The sequence below is a fragment of the Astyanax mexicanus genome, chromosome 18, assembly GCF_023375975.1.
Source record: "Astyanax mexicanus isolate ESR-SI-001 chromosome 18, AstMex3_surface, whole genome shotgun sequence".
Taxonomy (NCBI): Eukaryota; Metazoa; Chordata; class Actinopteri; order Characiformes; family Acestrorhamphidae; genus Astyanax; species Astyanax mexicanus.
Window position 1 is genome coordinate 34,322,000 of NC_064425.1, and position 17,513 is coordinate 34,339,512.

A 17,513-nucleotide genomic window follows, 5' to 3' on the forward strand; every position below is an offset into this window, starting at 1 on the left:
ACATCAGCAAGTCTGACCTGAGCTTGACACTGGGGCAGATCTCCAAAGCGTGGGTCACAAGGCACCCCCGTTTTCTACGGCAAGGAACGCCTACAGCTGCTTTCCTAACACTTTGCTCAGCCAAACACAAAGCCGCAGAAACACAACTCTACATTGGTCACAGAAGCACGTCAGGGGAGAGCGCGCACGCAGTCCCCCACTACCAGAAATTATGCAGTCGAGATTCCCGCATTTGGGGAATTCGCAAAGGTCAGCACAGCCCGAGTGCAATGGCTGAGCCTCGCTCTGGGCGAACCACCTTTCTGATCATGGTATCACCCCTGCCAGGTAAGTATGAAAGTTGTTGTTTTTGGGGAATGCTCATCCTGACCGCAGCTAATGCAGGAAGAGGGTGATGGTGTAATTCTTGAGGGGAGGGGCTTGATGAGATCGTAGCCCCGCCTCTCATCCTGAACTAAAGGCTCTCGCGGAGTCCTTGCGTCTAGCGACCTCTTTGACTCTGACAGGGCATTTACTTAGCAGGCCTTGCGAGCATTTCTCATGCTTTTGCAAAGCAATCTCAAGACATTACGGGGCAGATGCTGACATGGGCCGTACTTTCCGTTAGACGGAACAAAACAAGGAGCGCCTCACGGATTTGCGTGTCATCCTTTCGCAGGGGCCATGCTAATCTTCTCTGTATCGATCCAATTTTAGTATATGTGCTGCCGTAGCAAGCACGCTCCACGTGGCCCACGTCTCTCCCATATACCATTCCGCGCCTCAACAGGGTTTCTGCAAGAGGGCAGGCCTCAGAGGCTTATCAGGTGTCCTCTTGACACCTCACAGGCTGGGAGTGTCAAGCCCTCCCCACTTTGGACTCCAGTGACGCTTTTTTGTTTCACACGGGGCAGTACTTAGTATACATAGCACATTTTCTACCTTCGAACGCAGAAGAAGGTTCTTTGGATGCCAGGTGACTAAATGAAATCAAGCATGAGCTGAGAAGCAATGACTGAGCTGCATTGAAGAATGTCATAGGAAGGTGCTGGTCAGATCTATGAATTCCAAGCTTTTGGAGCTACCATTCCACTTCTTTTTTTTCACAGGAATATGCCTACTGGGAAAACATCAGCAAGTCTGACCTGAGCTTGACACTGGGGCAGATCTCCAAAGCGTGGGTCACAAGGCACCCCCGTTTTCTACGGCAAGGAACGCCTACAGCTGCTTTCCCAACACTTTGCTCAGCCAAACACAAAGCCGCAGAAACACAACTCTACATTGGTCACAGAAGCACGTCAGGGGAGAGCGCGCACGCAGTCCCCCACTACCAGAAATTATGCAGTCGAGATTCCCGCATTTGGGGAATTCGCAAAGGTCAGCACAGCCCGAGTGCAATGGCTGAGCCTCGCTCTGGGCGAACCACCTTTCTGATCATGGTATCACCCCTGCCAGGTAAGTATGAAAGTTGTTGTTTTTGGGGAATGCTCATCCTGACCGCAGCTAATGCAGGAAGAGGGTGATGGTGTAATTCTTGAGGGGAGGGGCTTGATGAGATCGTAGCCCCGCCTCTCATCCTGAACTAAAGGCTCTCGCGGAGTCCTTGCGTCTAGCGACCTCTTTGACTCTGACAGGGCATTTACTTAGCAGGCCTTGCGAGCATTTCTCATGCTTTTGCAAAGCAATCTCAAGACATTACGGGGCAGATGCTGACATGGGCCGTACTTTCCGTTAGACGGAACAAAACAAGGAGCGCCTCACGGATTTGCGTGTCATCCTTTCGCAGGGGCCATGCTAATCTTCTCTGTATCGATCCAATTTTAGTATATGTGCTGCCGTAGCAAGCACGCTCCACGTGGCCCACGTCTCTCCCATATACCATTCCGCGCCTCAACAGGGTTTCTGCAAGAGGGCAGGCCTCAGAGGCTTATCAGGTGTCCTCTTGACACCTCACAGGCTGGGAGTGTCAAGCCCTCCCCACTTTGGACTCCAGTGACGCTTTTTTGTTTCACACGGGGCAGTACTTAGTATACATAGCACATTTTCTACCTTCGAACGCAGAAGAAGGTTCTTTGGATGCCAGGTGACTAAATGAAATCAAGCATGAGCTGAGAAGCAATGACTGAGCTGCATTGAAGAATGTCATAGGAAGGTGCTGGTCAGATCTATGAATTCCAAGCTTTTGGAGCTACCATTCCACTTCTTTTTTTTCACAGGAATATGCCTACTGGGAAAACATCAGCAAGTCTGACCTGAGCTTGACACTGGGGCAGATCTCCAAAGCGTGGGTCACAAGGCACCCCCGTTTTCTACGGCAAGGAACGCCTACAGCTGCTTTCCCAACACTTTGCTCAGCCAAACACAAAGCCGCAGAAACACAACTCTACATTGGTCACAGAAGCACGTCAGGGGAGAGCGCGCACGCAGTCCCCCACTACCAGAAATTATGCAGTCGAGATTCCCGCATTTGGGGAATTCGCAAAGGTCAGCACAGCCCGAGTGCAATGGCTGAGCCTCGCTCTGGGCGAACCACCTTTCTGATCATGGTATCACCCCTGCCAGGTAAGTATGAAAGTTGTTGTTTTTGGGGAATGCTCATCCTGACCGCAGCTAATGCAGGAAGAGGGTGATGGTGTAATTCTTGAGGGGAGGGGCTTGATGAGATCGTAGCCCCGCCTCTCATCCTGAACTAAAGGCTCTCGCGGAGTCCTTGCGTCTAGCGACCTCTTTGACTCTGACAGGGCATTTACTTAGCAGGCCTTGCGAGCATTTCTCATGCTTTTGCAAAGCAATCTCAAGACATTACGGGGCAGATGCTGACATGGGCCGTACTTTCCGTTAGACGGAACAAAACAAGGAGCGCCTCACGGATTTGCGTGTCATCCTTTCGCAGGGGCCATGCTAATCTTCTCTGTATCGATCCAATTTTAGTATATGTGCTGCCGTAGCAAGCACGCTCCACGTGGCCCACGTCTCTCCCATATACCATTCCGCGCCTCAACAGGGTTTCTGCAAGAGGGCAGGCCTCAGAGGCTTATCAGGTGTCCTCTTGACACCTCACAGGCTGGGAGTGTCAAGCCCTCCCCACTTTGGACTCCAGTGACGCTTTTTTGTTTCACACGGGGCAGTACTTAGTATACATAGCACATTTTCTACCTTCGAACGCAGAAGAAGGTTCTTTGGATGCCAGGTGACTAAATGAAATCAAGCATGAGCTGAGAAGCAATGACTGAGCTGCATTGAAGAATGTCATAGGAAGGTGCTGGTCAGATCTATGAATTCCAAGCTTTTGGAGCTACCATTCCACTTCTTTTTTTTCACAGGAATATGCCTACTGGGAAAACATCAGCAAGTCTGACCTGAGCTTGACACTGGGGCAGATCTCCAAAGCGTGGGTCACAAGGCACCCCCGTTTTCTACGGCAAGGAACGCCTACAGCTGCTTTCCCAACACTTTGCTCAGCCAAACACAAAGCCGCAGAAACACAACTCTACATTGGTCACAGAAGCACGTCAGGGGAGAGCGCGCACGCAGTCCCCCACTACCAGAAATTATGCAGTCGAGATTCCCGCATTTGGGGAATTCGCAAAGGTCAGCACAGCCCGAGTGCAATGGCTGAGTCTCGCTCTGGGCGAACCACCTTTCTGATCATGGTATCACCCCTGCCAGGTAAGTATGAAAGTTGTTGTTTTTGGGGAATGCTCATCCTGACCGCAGCTAATGCAGGAAGAGGGTGATGGTGTAATTCTTGAGGGGAGGGGCTTGATGAGATCGTAGCCCCGCCTCTCATCCTGAACTAAAGGCTCTCGCGGAGTCCTTGCGTCTAGCGACCTCTTTGACTCTGACAGGGCATTTACTTAGCAGGCCTTGCGAGCATTTCTCATGCTTTTGCAAAGCAATCTCAAGACATTACGGGGCAGATGCTGACATGGGCCGTACTTTCCGTTAGATGGAACAAAACAAGGAGCGCCTCACGGATTTGCGTGTCATCCTTTCGCAGGGGCCATGCTAATCTTCTCTGTATCGATCCAATTTTAGTATATGTGCTGCCGTAGCAAGCACGCTCCACGTGGCCCACGTCTCTCCCATATACCATTCCGCGCCTCAACAGGGTTTCTGCAAGAGGGCAGGCCTCAGAGGCTTATCAGGTGTCCTCTTGACACCTCACAGGCTGGGAGTGTCAAGCCCTCCCCACTTTGGACTCCAGTGACGCTTTTTTGTTTCACACGGGGCAGTACTTAGTATACATAGCACATTTTCTACCTTCGAACGCAGAAGAAGGTTCTTTGGATGCCAGGTGACTAAATGAAATCAAGCATGAGCTGAGAAGCAATGACTGAGCTGCATTGAAGAATGTCATAGGAAGGTGCTGGTCAGATCTATGAATTCCAAGCTTTTGGAGCTACCATTCCACTTCTTTTTTTTCACAGGAATATGCCTACTGGGAAAACATCAGCAAGTCTGACCTGAGCTTGACACTGGGGCAGATCTCCAAAGCGTGGGTCACAAGGCACCCCCGTTTTCTACGGCAAGGAACGCCTACAGCTGCTTTCCCAACACTTTGCTCAGCCAAACACAAAGCCGCAGAAACACAACTCTACATTGGTCACAGAAGCACGTCAGGGGAGAGCGCGCACGCAGTCCCCCACTACCAGAAATTATGCAGTCGAGATTCCCGCATTTGGGGAATTCGCAAAGGTCAGCACAGCCCGAGTGCAATGGCTGAGCCTCGCTCTGGGCGAACCACCTTTCTGATCATGGTATCACCCCTGCCAGGTAAGTATGAAAGTTGTTGTTTTTGGGGAATGCTCATCCTGACCGCAGCTAATGCAGGAAGAGGGTGATGGTGTAATTCTTGAGGGGAGGGGCTTGATGAGATCGTAGCCCCGCCTCTCATCCTGAACTAAAGGCTCTCGCGGAGTCCTTGCGTCTAGCGACCTCTTTGACTCTGACAGGGCATTTACTTAGCAGGCCTTGCGAGCATTTCTCATGCTTTTGCAAAGCAATCTCAAGACATTACGGGGCAGATGCTGACATGGGCCGTACTTTCCGTTAGACGGAACAAAACAAGGAGCGCCTCACGGATTTGCGTGTCATCCTTTCGCAGGGGCCATGCTAATCTTCTCTGTATCGATCCAATTTTAGTATATGTGCTGCCGTAGCAAGCACGCTCCACGTGGCCCACGTCTCTCCCATATACCATTCCGCGCCTCAACAGGGTTTCTGCAAGAGGGCAGGCCTCAGAGACTTATCAGGTGTCCTCTTGACACCTCACAGGCTGGGAGTGTCAAGCCCTCCCCACTTTGGACTCCAGTGACGCTTTTTTGTTTCACACGGGGCAGTACTTAGTATACATAGCACATTTTCTACCTTTGAACGCAGAAGAAGGTTCTTTGGATGCCAGGTGACTAAATGAAATCAAGCATGAGCTGAGAAGCAATGACTGAGCTGCATTGAAGAATGTCATAGGAAGGTGCTGGTCAGATCTATGAATTCCAAGCTTTTGGAGCTACCATTCCACTTCTTTTTTTTCACAGGAATATGCCTACCGGGAAAACATCAGCAAGTCTGACCTGAGCTTGACACTGGGGCAGATCTCCAAAGCGTGGGTCACAAGGCACCCCCGTTTTCTACGGCAAGGAACGCCTACAGCTGCTTTCCCAACACTTTGCTCAGCCAAACACAAAGCCGCAGAAACACAACTCTACATTGGTCACAGAAGCACGTCAGGGGAGAGCGCGCACGCAGTCCCCCACTACCAGAAATTATGCAGTCGAGATTCCCGCATTTGGGGAATTCGCAAAGGTCAGCACAGCCCGAGTGCAATGGCTGAGCCTCGCTCTGGGCGAACCACCTTTCTGATCATGGTATCACCCCTGCCAGGTAAGTATGAAAGTTGTTGTTTTTGGGGAATGCTCATCCTGACCGCAGCTAATGCAGGAAGAGGGTGATGGTGTAATTCTTGAGGGGAGGGGCTTGATGAGATCGTAGCCCCGCCTCTCATCCTGAACTAAAGGCTCTCGCGGAGTCCTTGCGTCTAGCGACCTCTTTGACTCTGACAGGGCATTTACTTAGCAGGCCTTGCGAGCATTTCTCATGCTTTTGCAAAGCAATCTCAAGACATTACGGGGCAGATGCTGACATGGGCCGTACTTTCCGTTAGACGGAACAAAACAAGGAGCGCCTCACGGATTTGCGTGTCATCCTTTCGCAGGGGCCATGCTAATCTTCTCTGTATCGATCCAATTTTAGTATATGTGCTGCCGTAGCAAGCACGCTCCACGTGGCCCACGTCTCTCCCATATACCATTCCGCGCCTCAACAGGGTTTCTGCAAGAGGGCAGGCCTCAGAGGCTTATCAGGTGTCCTCTTGACACCTCACAGGCTGGGAGTGTCAAGCCCTCCCCACTTTGGACTCCAGTGACGCTTTTTTTGTTTCACACGGGGCAGTACTTAGTATACATAGCACATTTTCTACCTTCGAACGCAGAGAAAGGTTCTTTGGATGCCAGGTGACTAAATGAAATCAAGCATGAGCTGAGAAGCAATGACTGAGCTGCATTGAAGAATGTCATAGGAAGGTGCTGGTCAGATCTATGAATTCCAAGCTTTTGGAGCTACCATTCCACTTCTTTTTTTTCACAGGAATATGCCTACTGGGAAAACATCAGCAAGTCTGACCTGAGCTTGACACTGGGGCAGATCTCCAAAGCGTGGGTCACAAGGCACCCCCGTTTTCTACGGCAAGGAACGCCTACAGCTGCTTTCCCAACACTTTGCTCAGCCAAACACAAAGCCGCAGAAACACAACTCTACATTGGTCACAGAAGCACGTCAGGGGAGAGCGCGCACGCAGTCCCCCACTACCAGAAATTATGCAGTCGAGATTCCCGCATTTGGGGAATTCGCAAAGGTCAGCACAGCCCGAGTGCAATGGCTGAGCTTCGCTCTGGGCGAACCACCTTTCTGATCATGGTATCACCCCTGCCAGGTAAGTATGAAAGTTGTTGTTTTTGGGGAATGCTCATCCTGACCGCAGCTAATGCAGGAAGAGGGTGATGGTGTAATTCTTGAGGGGAGGGGCTTGATGAGATCGTAGCCCCGCCTCTCATCCTGAACTAAAGGCTCTCGCGGAGTCCTTGCGTCTAGCGACCTCTTTGACTCTGACAGGGCATTTACTTAGCAGGCCTTGCGAGCATTTCTCATGCTTTTGCAAAGCAATCTCAAGACATTACGGGGCAGATGCTGACATGGGCCGTACTTTCCGTTAGACGGAACAAAACAAGGAGCGCCTCACGGATTTGCGTGTCATCCTTTCGCAGGGGCCATGCTAATCTTCTCTGTATCGATCCAATTTTAGTATATGTGCTGCCGTAGCAAGCACGCTCCACGTGGCCCACGTCTCTCCCATATACCATTCCGCGCCTCAACAGGGTTTCTGCAAGAGGGCAGGCCTCAGAGGCTTATCAGGTGTCCTCTTGACACCTCACAGGCTGGGAGTGTCAAGCCCTCCCCACTTTGGACTCCAGTGACGCTTTTTTGTTTCACACGGGGCAGTACTTAGTATACATAGCACATTTTCTACCTTCGAACGCAGAGAAAGGTTCTTTGGATGCCAGGTGACTAAATGAAATCAAGCATGAGCTGAGAAGCAATGACTGAGCTGCATTGAAGAATGTCATAGGAAGGTGCTGGTCAGATCTATGAATTCCAAGCTTTTGGAGCTACCATTCCACTTCTTTTTTTTCACAGGAATATGCCTACTGGGAAAACATCAGCAAGTCTGACCTGAGCTTGACACTGGGGCAGATCTCCAAAGCGTGGGTCACAAGGCACCCCCGTTTTCTACGGCAAGGAACGCCTACAGCTGCTTTCCCAACACTTTGCTCAGCCAAACACAAAGCCGCAGAAACACAACTCTACATTGGTCACAGAAGCACGTCAGGGGAGAGCGCGCACGCAGTCCCCCACTACCAGAAATTATGCAGTCGAGATTCCCGCATTTGGGGAATTCGCAAAGGTCAGCACAGCCCGAGTGCAATGGCTGAGCCTCGCTCTGGGCGAACCACCTTTCTGATCATGGTATCACCCCTGCCAGGTAAGTATGAAAGTTGTTGTTTTTGGGGAATGCTCATCCTGACCGCAGCTAATGCAGGAAGAGGGTGATGGTGTAATTCTTGAGGGGAGGGGCTTGATGAGATCGTAGCCCCGCCTCTCATCCTGAACTAAAGGCTCTCGCGGAGTCCTTGCGTCTAGCGACCTCTTTGACTCTGACAGGGCATTTACTTAGCAGGCCTTGCGAGCATTTCTCATGCTTTTGCAAAGCAATCTCAAGACATTACGGGGCAGATGCTGACATGGGCCGTACTTTCCGTTAGACGGAACAAAACAAGGAGCGCCTCACGGATTTGCGTGTCATCCTTTCGCAGGGGCCATGCTAATCTTCTCTGTATCGATCCAATTTTAGTATATGTGCTGCCGTAGCAAGCACGCTCCACGTGGCCCACGTCTCTCCCATATACCATTCCGCGCCTCAACAGGGTTTCTGCAAGAGGGCAGGCCTCAGAGGCTTATCAGGTGTCCTCTTGACACCTCACAGGCTGGGAGTGTCAAGCCCTCCCCACTTTGGACTCCAGTGACGCTTTTTTGTTTCACACGGGGCAGTACTTAGTATACATAGCACATTTTCTACCTTCGAACGCAGAAGAAGGTTCTTTGGATGCCAGGTGACTAAATGAAATCAAGCATGAGCTGAGAAGCAATGACTGAGCTGCATTGAAGAATGTCATAGGAAGGTGCTGGTCAGATCTATGAATTCCAAGCTTTTGGAGCTACCATTCCACTTCTTTTTTTTCACAGGAATATGCCTACTGGGAAAACATCAGCAAGTCTGACCTGAGCTTGACACTGGGGCAGATCTCCAAAGCGTGGGTCACAAGGCACCCCCGTTTTCTACGGCAAGGAACGCCTACAGCTGCTTTCCCAACACTTTGCTCAGCCAAACACAAAGCCGCAGAAACACAACTCTACATTGGTCACAGAAGCACGTCAGGGGAGAGCGCGCACGCAGTCCCCCACTACCAGAAATTATGCAGTCGAGATTCCCGCATTTGGGGAATTCGCAAAGGTCAGCACAGCCCGAGTGCAATGGCTGAGCCTCGCTCTGGGCGAACCACCTTTCTGATCATGGTATCACCCCTGCCAGGTAAGTATGAAAGTTGTTGTTTTTGGGGAATGCTCATCCTGACCGCAGCTAATGCAGGAAGAGGGTGATGGTGTAATTCTTGAGGGGAGGGGCTTGATGAGATCGTAGCCCCGCCTCTCATCCTGAACTAAAGGCTCTCGCGGAGTCCTTGCGTCTAGCGACCTCTTTGACTCTGACAGGGCATTTACTTAGCAGGCCTTGCGAGCATTTCTCATGCTTTTGCAAAGCAATCTCAAGACATTACGGGGCAGATGCTGACATGGGCCGTACTTTCCGTTAGACGGAAAAACAAAACAAGGAGCGCCTCACGGATTTGCGTGTCATCCTTTCGCAGGGGCCATGCTAATCTTCTCTGTATCGATCCAATTTTAGTATATGTGCTGCCGTAGCAAGCACGCTCCACGTGGCCCACGTCTCTCCCATATACCATTCCGCGCCTCAACAGGGTTTCTGCAAGAGGGCAGGCCTCAGAGGCTTATCAGGTGTCCTCTTGACACCTCACAGGCTGGCAGTGTCAAGCCCTCCCCACTTTGGACTCCAGTGACGCTTTTTTGTTTCACACGGGGCAGTACTTAGTATACATAGCACATTTTCTACCTTTGAACGCAGAAGAAGGTTCTTTGGATGCCAGGTGACTAAATGAAATCAAGCATGAGCTGAGAAGCAATGACTGAGCTGCATTGAAGAATGTCATAGGAAGGTGCTGGTCAGATCTATGAATTCCAAGCTTTTGGAGCTACCATTCCACTTCTTTTTTTTCACAGGAATATGCCTACTGGGAAAACATCAGCAAGTCTGACCTGAGCTTGACACTGGGGCAGATCTCCAAAGCGTGGGTCACAAGGCACCCCCGTTTTCTACGGCAAGGAACGCCTACAGCTGCTTTCCCAACTCTTTGCTCAGCCAAACACAAAGCCGCAGAAACACAACTCTACATTGGTCACAGAAGCACGTCAGGGGAGAGCGCGCACGCAGTCCCCCACTACCAGAAATTATGCAGTCGAGATTCCCGCATTTGGGGAATTCGCAATGGTCAGCACAGCCCGAGTGCAATGGCTGAGCCTCGCTCTGGGCGAACCACCTTTCTGATCATGGTATCACCCCTGCCAGGTAAGTATGAAAGTTGTTGTTTTTGGGGAATGCTCATCCTGACCGCAGCTAATGCAGGAAGAGGGTGATGGTGTAATTCTTGAGGGGAGGGGCTTGATGAGATCGTAGCCCCGCCTCTCATCCTGAACTAAAGGCTCTCGCGGAGTCCTTGCGTCTAGCGACCTCTTTGACTCTGACAGGGCATTTACTTAGCAGGCCTTGCGAGCATTTCTCATGCTTTTGCAAAGCAATCTCAAGACATTACGGGGCAGATGCTGACATGGGCCGTACTTTCCGTTAGTCGGAACAAAACAAGGAGCGCCTCACGGATTTGCGTGTCATCCTTTCGCAGGGGCCATGCTAATCTTCTCTGTATCGATCCAATTTTAGTATATGTGCTGCCGTAGCAAGCACGCTCCACGTGGCCCACGTCTCTCCCATATACCATTCCGCGCCTCAACAGGGTTTCTGCAAGAGGGCAGGCCTCAGAGGCTTATCAGGTGTCCTCTTGACACCTCACAGGCTGGGAGTGTCAAGCCCTCCCCACTTTGGACTCCAGTGACGCTTTTTTGTTTCACACGGGGCAGTACTTAGTATACATAGCACATTTTCTACCTTCGAACGCAGAAGAAGGTTCTTTGGATGCCAGGTGACTAAATGAAATCAAGCATGAGCTGAGAAGCAATGACTGAGCTGCATTGAAGAATGTCATAGGAAGGTGCTGGTCAGATCTATGAATTCCAAGCTTTTGGAGCTACCATTCCACTTCTTTTTTTTCACAGGAATATGCCTACTGGGAAAACATCAGCAAGTCTGACCTGAGCTTGACACTGGGGCAGATCTCCAAAGCGTGGGTCACAAGGCACCCCCGTTTTCTACGGCAAGGAACGCCTACAGCTGCTTTCCCAACACTTTGCTCAGCCAAACACAAAGCCGCAGAAACACAACTCTACATTGGTCACAGAAGCACGTCAGGGGAGAGCGCGCACGCAGTCCCCCACTACCAGAAATTATGCAGTCGAGATTCCCGCATTTGGGGAATTCGCAAAGGTCAGCACAGCCCGAGTGCAATGGCTGAGCCTCGCTCTGGGCGAACCACCTTTCTGATCATGGTATCACCCCTGCCAGGTAAGTATGAAAGTTGTTGTTTTTGGGGAATGCTCATCCTGACCGCAGCTAATGCAGGAAGAGGGTGATGGTGTAATTCTTGAGGGGAGGGGCTTGATGAGATCGTAGCCCCGCCTCTCATCCTGAACTAAAGGCTCTCGCGGAGTCCTTGCGTCTAGCGACCTCTTTGACTCTGACAGGGCATTTACTTAGCAGGCCTTGCGAGCATTTCTCATGCTTTTGCAAAGCAATCTCAAGACATTACGGGGCAGATGCTGACATGGGCCGTACTTTCCGTTAGACGGAACAAAACAAGGAGCGCCTCACGGATTTGCGTGTCATCCTTTCGCAGGGGCCATGCTAATCTTCTCTGTATCGATCCAATTTTAGTATATGTGCTGCCGTAGCAAGCACGCTCCACGTGGCCCACGTCTCTCCCATATACCATTCCACGCCTCAACAGGGTTTCTGCAAGAGGGCAGGCCTCAGAGGCTTATCAGGTGTCCTCTTGACACCTCACAGGCTGGGAGTGTCAAGCCCTCCCCACTTTGGACTCCAGTGACGCTTTTTTGTTTCACACGGGGCAGTACTTAGTATACATAGCACATTTTCTACCTTCGAACGCAGAAGAAGGTTCTTTGGATGCCAGGTGACTAAATGAAATCAAGCATGAGCTGAGAAGCAATGACTGAGCTGCATTGAAGAATGTCATAGGAAGGTGCTGGTCAGATCTATGAATTCCAAGCTTTTGGAGCTACCATTCCACTTCTTTTTTTTCACAGGAATATGCCTACTGGGAAAACATCAGCAAGTCTGACCTGAGCTTGACACTGGGGCAGATCTCCAAAGCGTGGGTCACAAGGCACCCCCGTTTTCTACGGCGAGGAACAGCTGCTTTCCCAACACTTTGCTCAGCCAAACACAAAGCCGCAGAAACACAACTCTACATTGGTCACAGAAGCACGTAAGGGGAGAGCGCGCACGCAGTCCCCCACTACCAGAAATTATGCAGTCGAGATTCCCGCATTTGGGGAATTCGCAAAGGTCAGCACAGCCCGAGCGCAATGGCTGAGCCTCGCTCTGGGCGAACCACCTTTCTGATCATGGTATCACCCCTGCCAGGTAAGTATGAAAGTTGTTGTTTTTGGGGAATGCTCATCCTGACCGCAGCTAATGCAGGAAGAGGGTGATGGTGTAATTCTTGAGGGGAGGGGCTTGATGAGATCGTAGCCCCGCCTCTCATCCTGAACTAAAGGCTCTCGCGGAGTCCTTGCGTCTAGCGACCTCTTTGACTCTGACAGGGCATTTACTTAGCAGGCCTTGCGAGCATTTCTCATGCTTTTGCAAAGCAATCTCAAGACATTACGGGGCAGATGCTGACATGGGCCGTACTTTCCGTTAGACGGAACAAAACAAGGAGCGCCTCACGGATTTGCGTGTCATCCTTTCGCAGGGGCCATGCTAATCTTCTCTGTATCGATCCAATTTTAGTATATGTGCTGCCGTAGCAAGCACGCTCCACGTGGCCCACGTCTCTCCCATATACCATTCCGCGCCTCAACAGGGTTTCTGCAAGAGGGCAGGCCTCAGAGGCTTATCAGGTGTCCTCTTGACAGTGTCAAGCCCTCCCCACTTTGGACTCCAGTGACGCTTTTTTGTTTCACACGGGGCAGTACTTAGTATACATAGCACATTTTCTACCTTCGAACGCAGAAGAAGGTTCTTTGGATGCCAGGTGACTAAATGAAATCAAGCATGAGGTGAGAAGCAATGACTGAGCTGCATTGAAGAATGTCATAGGAAGGTGCTGGTCAGATCTATGAATTCCAAGCTTTTGGAGCTACCATTCCACTTCTTTTTTTTCACAGGAATATGCCTACTGGGGAAATATCAGCAAGTCTGACCTGAGCTTGACACTGGGGCAGATCTCCAAAGCGTGGGTCACAAGGCACCCCCGTTTTCTACGGCAAGGAACGCCTACAGCTGCTTTCCCAACACTTTGCTCAGCCAAACACAAAGCCGCAGAAACACAACTCTACATTGGTCACAGAAGCACGTCAGGGGAGAGCGCGCACACAGTCCCCCACTACCAGAAATTATGCAGTCGAGATTCCCGCATTTGGGGAATTCGCAAAGGTCAGCACAGCCCGAGTGCAATGGCTGAGCCTCGCTCTGGGCGAACCACCTTTCTGATCATGGTATCACCCCTGCCAGGTAAGTATGAAAGTTGTTGTTTTTGGGGAATGCTCATCCTGACCGCAGCTAATGCAGGAAGAGGGTGATGGTGTAATTCTTGAGGGGAGGGGCTTGATGAGATCGTAGCCCCGCCTCTCATCCTGAACTAAAGGCTCTCGCGGAGTCCTTGCGTCTAGCGACCTCTTTGACTCTGACAGGGCATTTACTTAGCAGGCCTTGCGAGCATTTCTCATGCTTTTGCAAAGCAATCTCAAGACATTACGGGGCAGATGCTGACATGGGCCGTACTTTCCGTTAGATGGAACAAAACAAGGAGCGCCTCACGGATTTGCGTGTCATCCTTTCGCAGGGGCCATGCTAATCTTCTCTGTATCGATCCAATTTTAGTATATGTGCTGCCGTAGCAAGCACGCTCCACGTGGCCCACGTCTCTCCCATATACCATTCCGCGCCTCAACAGGGTTTCTGCAAGAGGGCAGGCCTCAGAGGCTTATCAGGTGTCCTCTTGACACCTCACAGGCTGGGAGTGTCAAGCCCTCCCCACTTTGGACTCCAGTGATGCTTTTTTGTTTCACACGGGGCAGTACTTAGTATACATAGCACATTTTCTACCTTCGAACGCAGAAGAAGGTTCTTTGGATGCCAGGTGACTAAATGAAATCAAGCATGAGCTGAGAAGCAATGACTGAGCTGCATTGAAGAATGTCATAGGAAGGTGCTGGTCAGATCTATGAATTCCAAGCTTTTGGAGCTACCATTCCACTTCTTTTTTTTTCACAGGAATATGCCTACTGGGAAAACATCAGCAAGTCTGACCTGAGCTTGACACTGGGGCAGATCTCCAAAGCGTGGGTCACAAGGCACCCCCGTTTGCTACGGCAAGGAACGCCTACAGCTGCTTTCCCAACACTTTGCTCAGCCAAACACAAAGCCGCAGAAACACAACTCTACATTGGTCACAGAAGCACGTCAGGGGAGAGCGCGCACGCAGTCCCCCACTACCAGAAATTATGCAGTCGAGATTCCCGCATTTGGGGAATTCGCAAAGGTCAGCACAGCCCGAGTGCAATGGCTGAGCCTCGCTCTGGGCGAACCACCTTTCTGATCATGGTATCACTCCTGCCAGGTAAGTATGAAAGTTGTTGTTTTTGGGGAATGCTCATCCTGACCGCAGCTAATGCAGGAAGAGGGTGATGGTGTAATTCTTGAGGGGAGCGGCTTGATGAGATCGTAGCCCCGCCTCTCATCCTGAACTAAAGGCTCTCGCGGAGTCCTTGCGTCTAGCGACCTCTTTGACTCTGACAGGGCATTTACTTAGCAGGCCTTGCGAGCATTTCTCATGCTTTTGCAAAGCAATCTCAAGACATTACGGGGCAGATGCTGACATGGGCCGTACTTTCCGTTAGACGGAACAAAACAAGGAGCGCCTCACGGATTTGCGTGTCATCCTTTCGCAGGGGCCATGCTAATCTTCTCTGTATCGATCCAATTTTAGTATATGTGCTGCCGTAGCAAGCACGCTCCACGTGGCCCACGTCTCTCCCATATACCATTCCGCGCCTCAACAGGGTTTCTGCAAGAGGGCAGGCCTCAGAGGCTTATCAGGTGTCCTCTTGACACCTCACAGGCTGGGAGTGTCAAGCCCTCCCCACTTTGGACTCCAGTGACGCTTTTTTGTTTCACACGGGGCAGTACTTAGTATACATAGCACATTTTCTACCTTCGAACGCAGAAGAAGGTTCTTTGGATGCCAGGTGACTAAATGAAATCAAGCATGAGCTGAGAAGCAATGACTGAGCTGCATTGAAGAATGTCATAGGAAGGTGCTGGTCAGATCTATGAATTCCAAGCTTTTGGAGCTACCATTCCACTTCTTTTTTTTCACAGGAATATGCCTACTGGGAAAACATCAGCAAGTCTGACCTGAGCTTGACACTGGGGCAGATCTCCAAAGCGTGGGTCACAAGGCACCCCCGTTTTCTACGGCAAGGAACGCCTACAGCTGCTTTCCCAACACTTTGCTCAGCCAAACACAAAGCCGCAGAAACACAACTCTACATTGGTCACAGAAGCACGTCAGGGGAGAGCGCGCACGTAGTCCCCCACTACCAGAAATTATGCAGTTGAGATTCCCGCATTTGGGGAATTCGCAAAGGTCAGCACAGCCCGAGTGCAATGGCTGAGCCTCGCTCTGGGCGAACCACCTTTCTGATCATGGTATCACCCCTGCCAGGTAAGTATGAAAGTTGTTGTTTTTGGGGAATGCTCATCCTGACCGCAGCTAATGCAGGAAGAGGGTGATGGTGTAATTCTTGAGGGGAGGGGCTTGATGAGATCGTAGCCCCGCCTCTCATCCTGAACTAAAGGCTCTCGCGGAGTCCTTGCGTCTAGCGACCTCTTTGACTCTGACAGGGCATTTACTTAGCAGGCCTTGCGAGCATTTCTCATGCTTTTGCAAAGCAATCTCAAGACATTACGGGGCAGATGCTGACATGGGCCGTACTTTCCGTTAGACGGAACAAAACAAGGAGCGCCTCACGGATTTGCGTGTCATCCTTTCGCAGGGGCCATGCTAATCTTCTCTGTATCGATCCAATTTTAGTATATGTGCTGCCGTAGCAAGCACGCTCCACGTGGCCCACGTCTCTCCCATATACCATTCCGCGCCTCAACAGGGTTTCTGCAAGAGGGCAGGCCTCAGAGGCTTATCAGGTGTCCTCTTGACACCTCACAGGCTGGGAGTGTCAAGCCCTCCCCACTTTGGACTCCAGTGACGCTTTTTTGTTTCACACGGGGCAGTACTTAGTATACATAGCACATTTTCTACCTTCGAACGCAGAAGAAGGTTCTTTGGATGCCAGGTGACTAAATGAAATCAAGCATGAGCTGAGAAGCAATGACTGAGCTGCATTGAAGAATGTCATAGGAAGGTGCTGGTCAGATCTATGAATTCCAAGCTTTTGGAGCTACCATTCCACTTCTTTTTTTTCACAGGAATATGCCTACTGGGAAAACATCAGCAAGTCTGACCTGAGCTTGACACTGGGGCAGATCTCCAAAGCGTGGGTCACAAGGCACCCCCGTTTTCTACGGCAAGGAACGCCTACAGCTGCTTTCCCAACACTTTGCTCAGCCAAACACAAAGCCGCAGAAACACAACTCTACATTGGTCACAGAAGCACGTCAGGGGAGAGCGCGCACGCAGTCCCCCACTACCAGAAATTATGCAGTTGAGATTCCCGCATTTGGGGAATTCGCAAAGGTCAGCACAGCCCGAGTGCAATGGCTGAGCCTCGCTCTGGGCGAACCACCTTTCTGATCATGGTATCACCCCTGCCAGGTAAGTATGAAAGTTGTTGTTTTTGGGGAATGCTCATCCTGACCGCAGCTAATGCAGGAAGAGGGTGATGGTGTAATTCTTGAGGGGAGGGGCTTGATGAGATCGTAGCCCCGCCTCTCATCCTGAACTAAAGGCTGTCGCGGAGTCCTTGCGTCTAGCGACCTCTTTGACTCTGACAGGGCATTTACTTAGCAGGCCTTGCGAGCATTTCTCATGCTTTTACAAAGCAATCTCAAGACATTACGGGGCAGATGCTGACATGGGCCGTACTTTCCGTTAGACGGAACAAAACAAGGAGCGCCTCACGGATTTGCGTGTCATCCTTTCGCAGGGGCCATGCTAATCTTCTCTGTATCGATCCAATTTTAGTATATGTGCTGCCGTAGCAAGCACGCTCCACGTGGCCCACGTCTCTCCCATATACCATTCCGCGCCTCAACAGGGTTTCTGCAAGAGGGCAGGCCTCAGAGGCTTATCAGGTGTCCTCTTGACACCTCACAGGCTGGGAGTGTCAAGCCCTCCCCACTTTGGACTCCAGTGACGCTTTTTTGTTTCACACGGGGCAGTACTTAGTATACATAGCACATTTTCTACCTT

General features: G+C 50.9%; 32 non-coding genes across 32 annotated transcripts; all 32 read right to left on the reverse strand.

Annotated features, from left to right (window-relative positions):
* Positions 1 to 171: 171 nt before the first annotated feature.
* On the reverse strand, positions 172 to 335 carry LOC125783325 (U1 spliceosomal RNA). The gene has a single exon (XR_007426046.1). It is a non-coding gene; the product is annotated as a U1 spliceosomal RNA (small nuclear RNA).
* A 278-nt stretch (positions 336 to 613) lies between these two features.
* LOC125783707 (U6 spliceosomal RNA) lies at positions 614 to 720 on the reverse strand. The gene has a single exon (XR_007426427.1). It is a non-coding gene; the product is annotated as a U6 spliceosomal RNA (small nuclear RNA).
* Positions 721 to 1,278: 558 nt separating this feature from the next.
* Positions 1,279 to 1,442, reverse strand: LOC125783326 (U1 spliceosomal RNA). Its single transcript, XR_007426047.1, has one exon. It is a non-coding gene; the product is annotated as a U1 spliceosomal RNA (small nuclear RNA).
* A 278-nt stretch (positions 1,443 to 1,720) lies between these two features.
* Positions 1,721 to 1,827, reverse strand: LOC125783708 (U6 spliceosomal RNA). The gene has a single exon (XR_007426428.1). It is a non-coding gene; the product is annotated as a U6 spliceosomal RNA (small nuclear RNA).
* Positions 1,828 to 2,385: 558 nt separating this feature from the next.
* LOC125783327 (U1 spliceosomal RNA) lies at positions 2,386 to 2,549 on the reverse strand. Its single transcript, XR_007426048.1, has one exon. It is a non-coding gene; the product is annotated as a U1 spliceosomal RNA (small nuclear RNA).
* A 278-nt stretch (positions 2,550 to 2,827) lies between these two features.
* Positions 2,828 to 2,934, reverse strand: LOC125783709 (U6 spliceosomal RNA). Its single transcript, XR_007426429.1, has one exon. It is a non-coding gene; the product is annotated as a U6 spliceosomal RNA (small nuclear RNA).
* Positions 2,935 to 3,492: 558 nt separating this feature from the next.
* LOC125783528 (U1 spliceosomal RNA) lies at positions 3,493 to 3,656 on the reverse strand. Its single transcript, XR_007426251.1, has one exon. It is a non-coding gene; the product is annotated as a U1 spliceosomal RNA (small nuclear RNA).
* Positions 3,657 to 3,934: 278 nt separating this feature from the next.
* On the reverse strand, positions 3,935 to 4,041 carry LOC125783710 (U6 spliceosomal RNA). Its single transcript, XR_007426430.1, has one exon. It is a non-coding gene; the product is annotated as a U6 spliceosomal RNA (small nuclear RNA).
* Positions 4,042 to 4,599: 558 nt separating this feature from the next.
* On the reverse strand, positions 4,600 to 4,763 carry LOC125783328 (U1 spliceosomal RNA). The gene has a single exon (XR_007426049.1). It is a non-coding gene; the product is annotated as a U1 spliceosomal RNA (small nuclear RNA).
* A 278-nt stretch (positions 4,764 to 5,041) lies between these two features.
* Positions 5,042 to 5,148, reverse strand: LOC125783711 (U6 spliceosomal RNA). Its single transcript, XR_007426431.1, has one exon. It is a non-coding gene; the product is annotated as a U6 spliceosomal RNA (small nuclear RNA).
* A 558-nt stretch (positions 5,149 to 5,706) lies between these two features.
* On the reverse strand, positions 5,707 to 5,870 carry LOC125783329 (U1 spliceosomal RNA). Its single transcript, XR_007426050.1, has one exon. It is a non-coding gene; the product is annotated as a U1 spliceosomal RNA (small nuclear RNA).
* Positions 5,871 to 6,148: 278 nt separating this feature from the next.
* LOC125783713 (U6 spliceosomal RNA) lies at positions 6,149 to 6,255 on the reverse strand. Its single transcript, XR_007426433.1, has one exon. It is a non-coding gene; the product is annotated as a U6 spliceosomal RNA (small nuclear RNA).
* Positions 6,256 to 6,814: 559 nt separating this feature from the next.
* On the reverse strand, positions 6,815 to 6,978 carry LOC125783473 (U1 spliceosomal RNA). Its single transcript, XR_007426196.1, has one exon. It is a non-coding gene; the product is annotated as a U1 spliceosomal RNA (small nuclear RNA).
* Positions 6,979 to 7,256: 278 nt separating this feature from the next.
* On the reverse strand, positions 7,257 to 7,363 carry LOC125783714 (U6 spliceosomal RNA). The gene has a single exon (XR_007426434.1). It is a non-coding gene; the product is annotated as a U6 spliceosomal RNA (small nuclear RNA).
* Positions 7,364 to 7,921: 558 nt separating this feature from the next.
* LOC125783331 (U1 spliceosomal RNA) lies at positions 7,922 to 8,085 on the reverse strand. The gene has a single exon (XR_007426052.1). It is a non-coding gene; the product is annotated as a U1 spliceosomal RNA (small nuclear RNA).
* Positions 8,086 to 8,363: 278 nt separating this feature from the next.
* Positions 8,364 to 8,470, reverse strand: LOC125783715 (U6 spliceosomal RNA). Its single transcript, XR_007426435.1, has one exon. It is a non-coding gene; the product is annotated as a U6 spliceosomal RNA (small nuclear RNA).
* A 558-nt stretch (positions 8,471 to 9,028) lies between these two features.
* LOC125783332 (U1 spliceosomal RNA) lies at positions 9,029 to 9,192 on the reverse strand. Its single transcript, XR_007426053.1, has one exon. It is a non-coding gene; the product is annotated as a U1 spliceosomal RNA (small nuclear RNA).
* Positions 9,193 to 9,473: 281 nt separating this feature from the next.
* Positions 9,474 to 9,580, reverse strand: LOC125783659 (U6 spliceosomal RNA). Its single transcript, XR_007426379.1, has one exon. It is a non-coding gene; the product is annotated as a U6 spliceosomal RNA (small nuclear RNA).
* Positions 9,581 to 10,138: 558 nt separating this feature from the next.
* On the reverse strand, positions 10,139 to 10,302 carry LOC125783530 (U1 spliceosomal RNA). The gene has a single exon (XR_007426253.1). It is a non-coding gene; the product is annotated as a U1 spliceosomal RNA (small nuclear RNA).
* Positions 10,303 to 10,580: 278 nt separating this feature from the next.
* LOC125783716 (U6 spliceosomal RNA) lies at positions 10,581 to 10,687 on the reverse strand. Its single transcript, XR_007426436.1, has one exon. It is a non-coding gene; the product is annotated as a U6 spliceosomal RNA (small nuclear RNA).
* Positions 10,688 to 11,245: 558 nt separating this feature from the next.
* Positions 11,246 to 11,409, reverse strand: LOC125783333 (U1 spliceosomal RNA). The gene has a single exon (XR_007426054.1). It is a non-coding gene; the product is annotated as a U1 spliceosomal RNA (small nuclear RNA).
* A 278-nt stretch (positions 11,410 to 11,687) lies between these two features.
* Positions 11,688 to 11,794, reverse strand: LOC125783717 (U6 spliceosomal RNA). Its single transcript, XR_007426437.1, has one exon. It is a non-coding gene; the product is annotated as a U6 spliceosomal RNA (small nuclear RNA).
* Positions 11,795 to 12,346: 552 nt separating this feature from the next.
* On the reverse strand, positions 12,347 to 12,510 carry LOC125783508 (U1 spliceosomal RNA). Its single transcript, XR_007426231.1, has one exon. It is a non-coding gene; the product is annotated as a U1 spliceosomal RNA (small nuclear RNA).
* A 278-nt stretch (positions 12,511 to 12,788) lies between these two features.
* On the reverse strand, positions 12,789 to 12,895 carry LOC125783718 (U6 spliceosomal RNA). Its single transcript, XR_007426438.1, has one exon. It is a non-coding gene; the product is annotated as a U6 spliceosomal RNA (small nuclear RNA).
* A 543-nt stretch (positions 12,896 to 13,438) lies between these two features.
* On the reverse strand, positions 13,439 to 13,602 carry LOC125783482 (U1 spliceosomal RNA). Its single transcript, XR_007426205.1, has one exon. It is a non-coding gene; the product is annotated as a U1 spliceosomal RNA (small nuclear RNA).
* Positions 13,603 to 13,880: 278 nt separating this feature from the next.
* On the reverse strand, positions 13,881 to 13,987 carry LOC125783719 (U6 spliceosomal RNA). The gene has a single exon (XR_007426439.1). It is a non-coding gene; the product is annotated as a U6 spliceosomal RNA (small nuclear RNA).
* A 559-nt stretch (positions 13,988 to 14,546) lies between these two features.
* Positions 14,547 to 14,710, reverse strand: LOC125783559 (U1 spliceosomal RNA). The gene has a single exon (XR_007426282.1). It is a non-coding gene; the product is annotated as a U1 spliceosomal RNA (small nuclear RNA).
* A 278-nt stretch (positions 14,711 to 14,988) lies between these two features.
* LOC125783720 (U6 spliceosomal RNA) lies at positions 14,989 to 15,095 on the reverse strand. Its single transcript, XR_007426440.1, has one exon. It is a non-coding gene; the product is annotated as a U6 spliceosomal RNA (small nuclear RNA).
* A 558-nt stretch (positions 15,096 to 15,653) lies between these two features.
* Positions 15,654 to 15,817, reverse strand: LOC125783585 (U1 spliceosomal RNA). The gene has a single exon (XR_007426308.1). It is a non-coding gene; the product is annotated as a U1 spliceosomal RNA (small nuclear RNA).
* A 278-nt stretch (positions 15,818 to 16,095) lies between these two features.
* Positions 16,096 to 16,202, reverse strand: LOC125783721 (U6 spliceosomal RNA). The gene has a single exon (XR_007426441.1). It is a non-coding gene; the product is annotated as a U6 spliceosomal RNA (small nuclear RNA).
* A 558-nt stretch (positions 16,203 to 16,760) lies between these two features.
* LOC125783537 (U1 spliceosomal RNA) lies at positions 16,761 to 16,924 on the reverse strand. The gene has a single exon (XR_007426260.1). It is a non-coding gene; the product is annotated as a U1 spliceosomal RNA (small nuclear RNA).
* A 278-nt stretch (positions 16,925 to 17,202) lies between these two features.
* Positions 17,203 to 17,309, reverse strand: LOC125783722 (U6 spliceosomal RNA). The gene has a single exon (XR_007426442.1). It is a non-coding gene; the product is annotated as a U6 spliceosomal RNA (small nuclear RNA).
* Between the last annotated feature and the right edge of the window lie 204 nt (positions 17,310 to 17,513).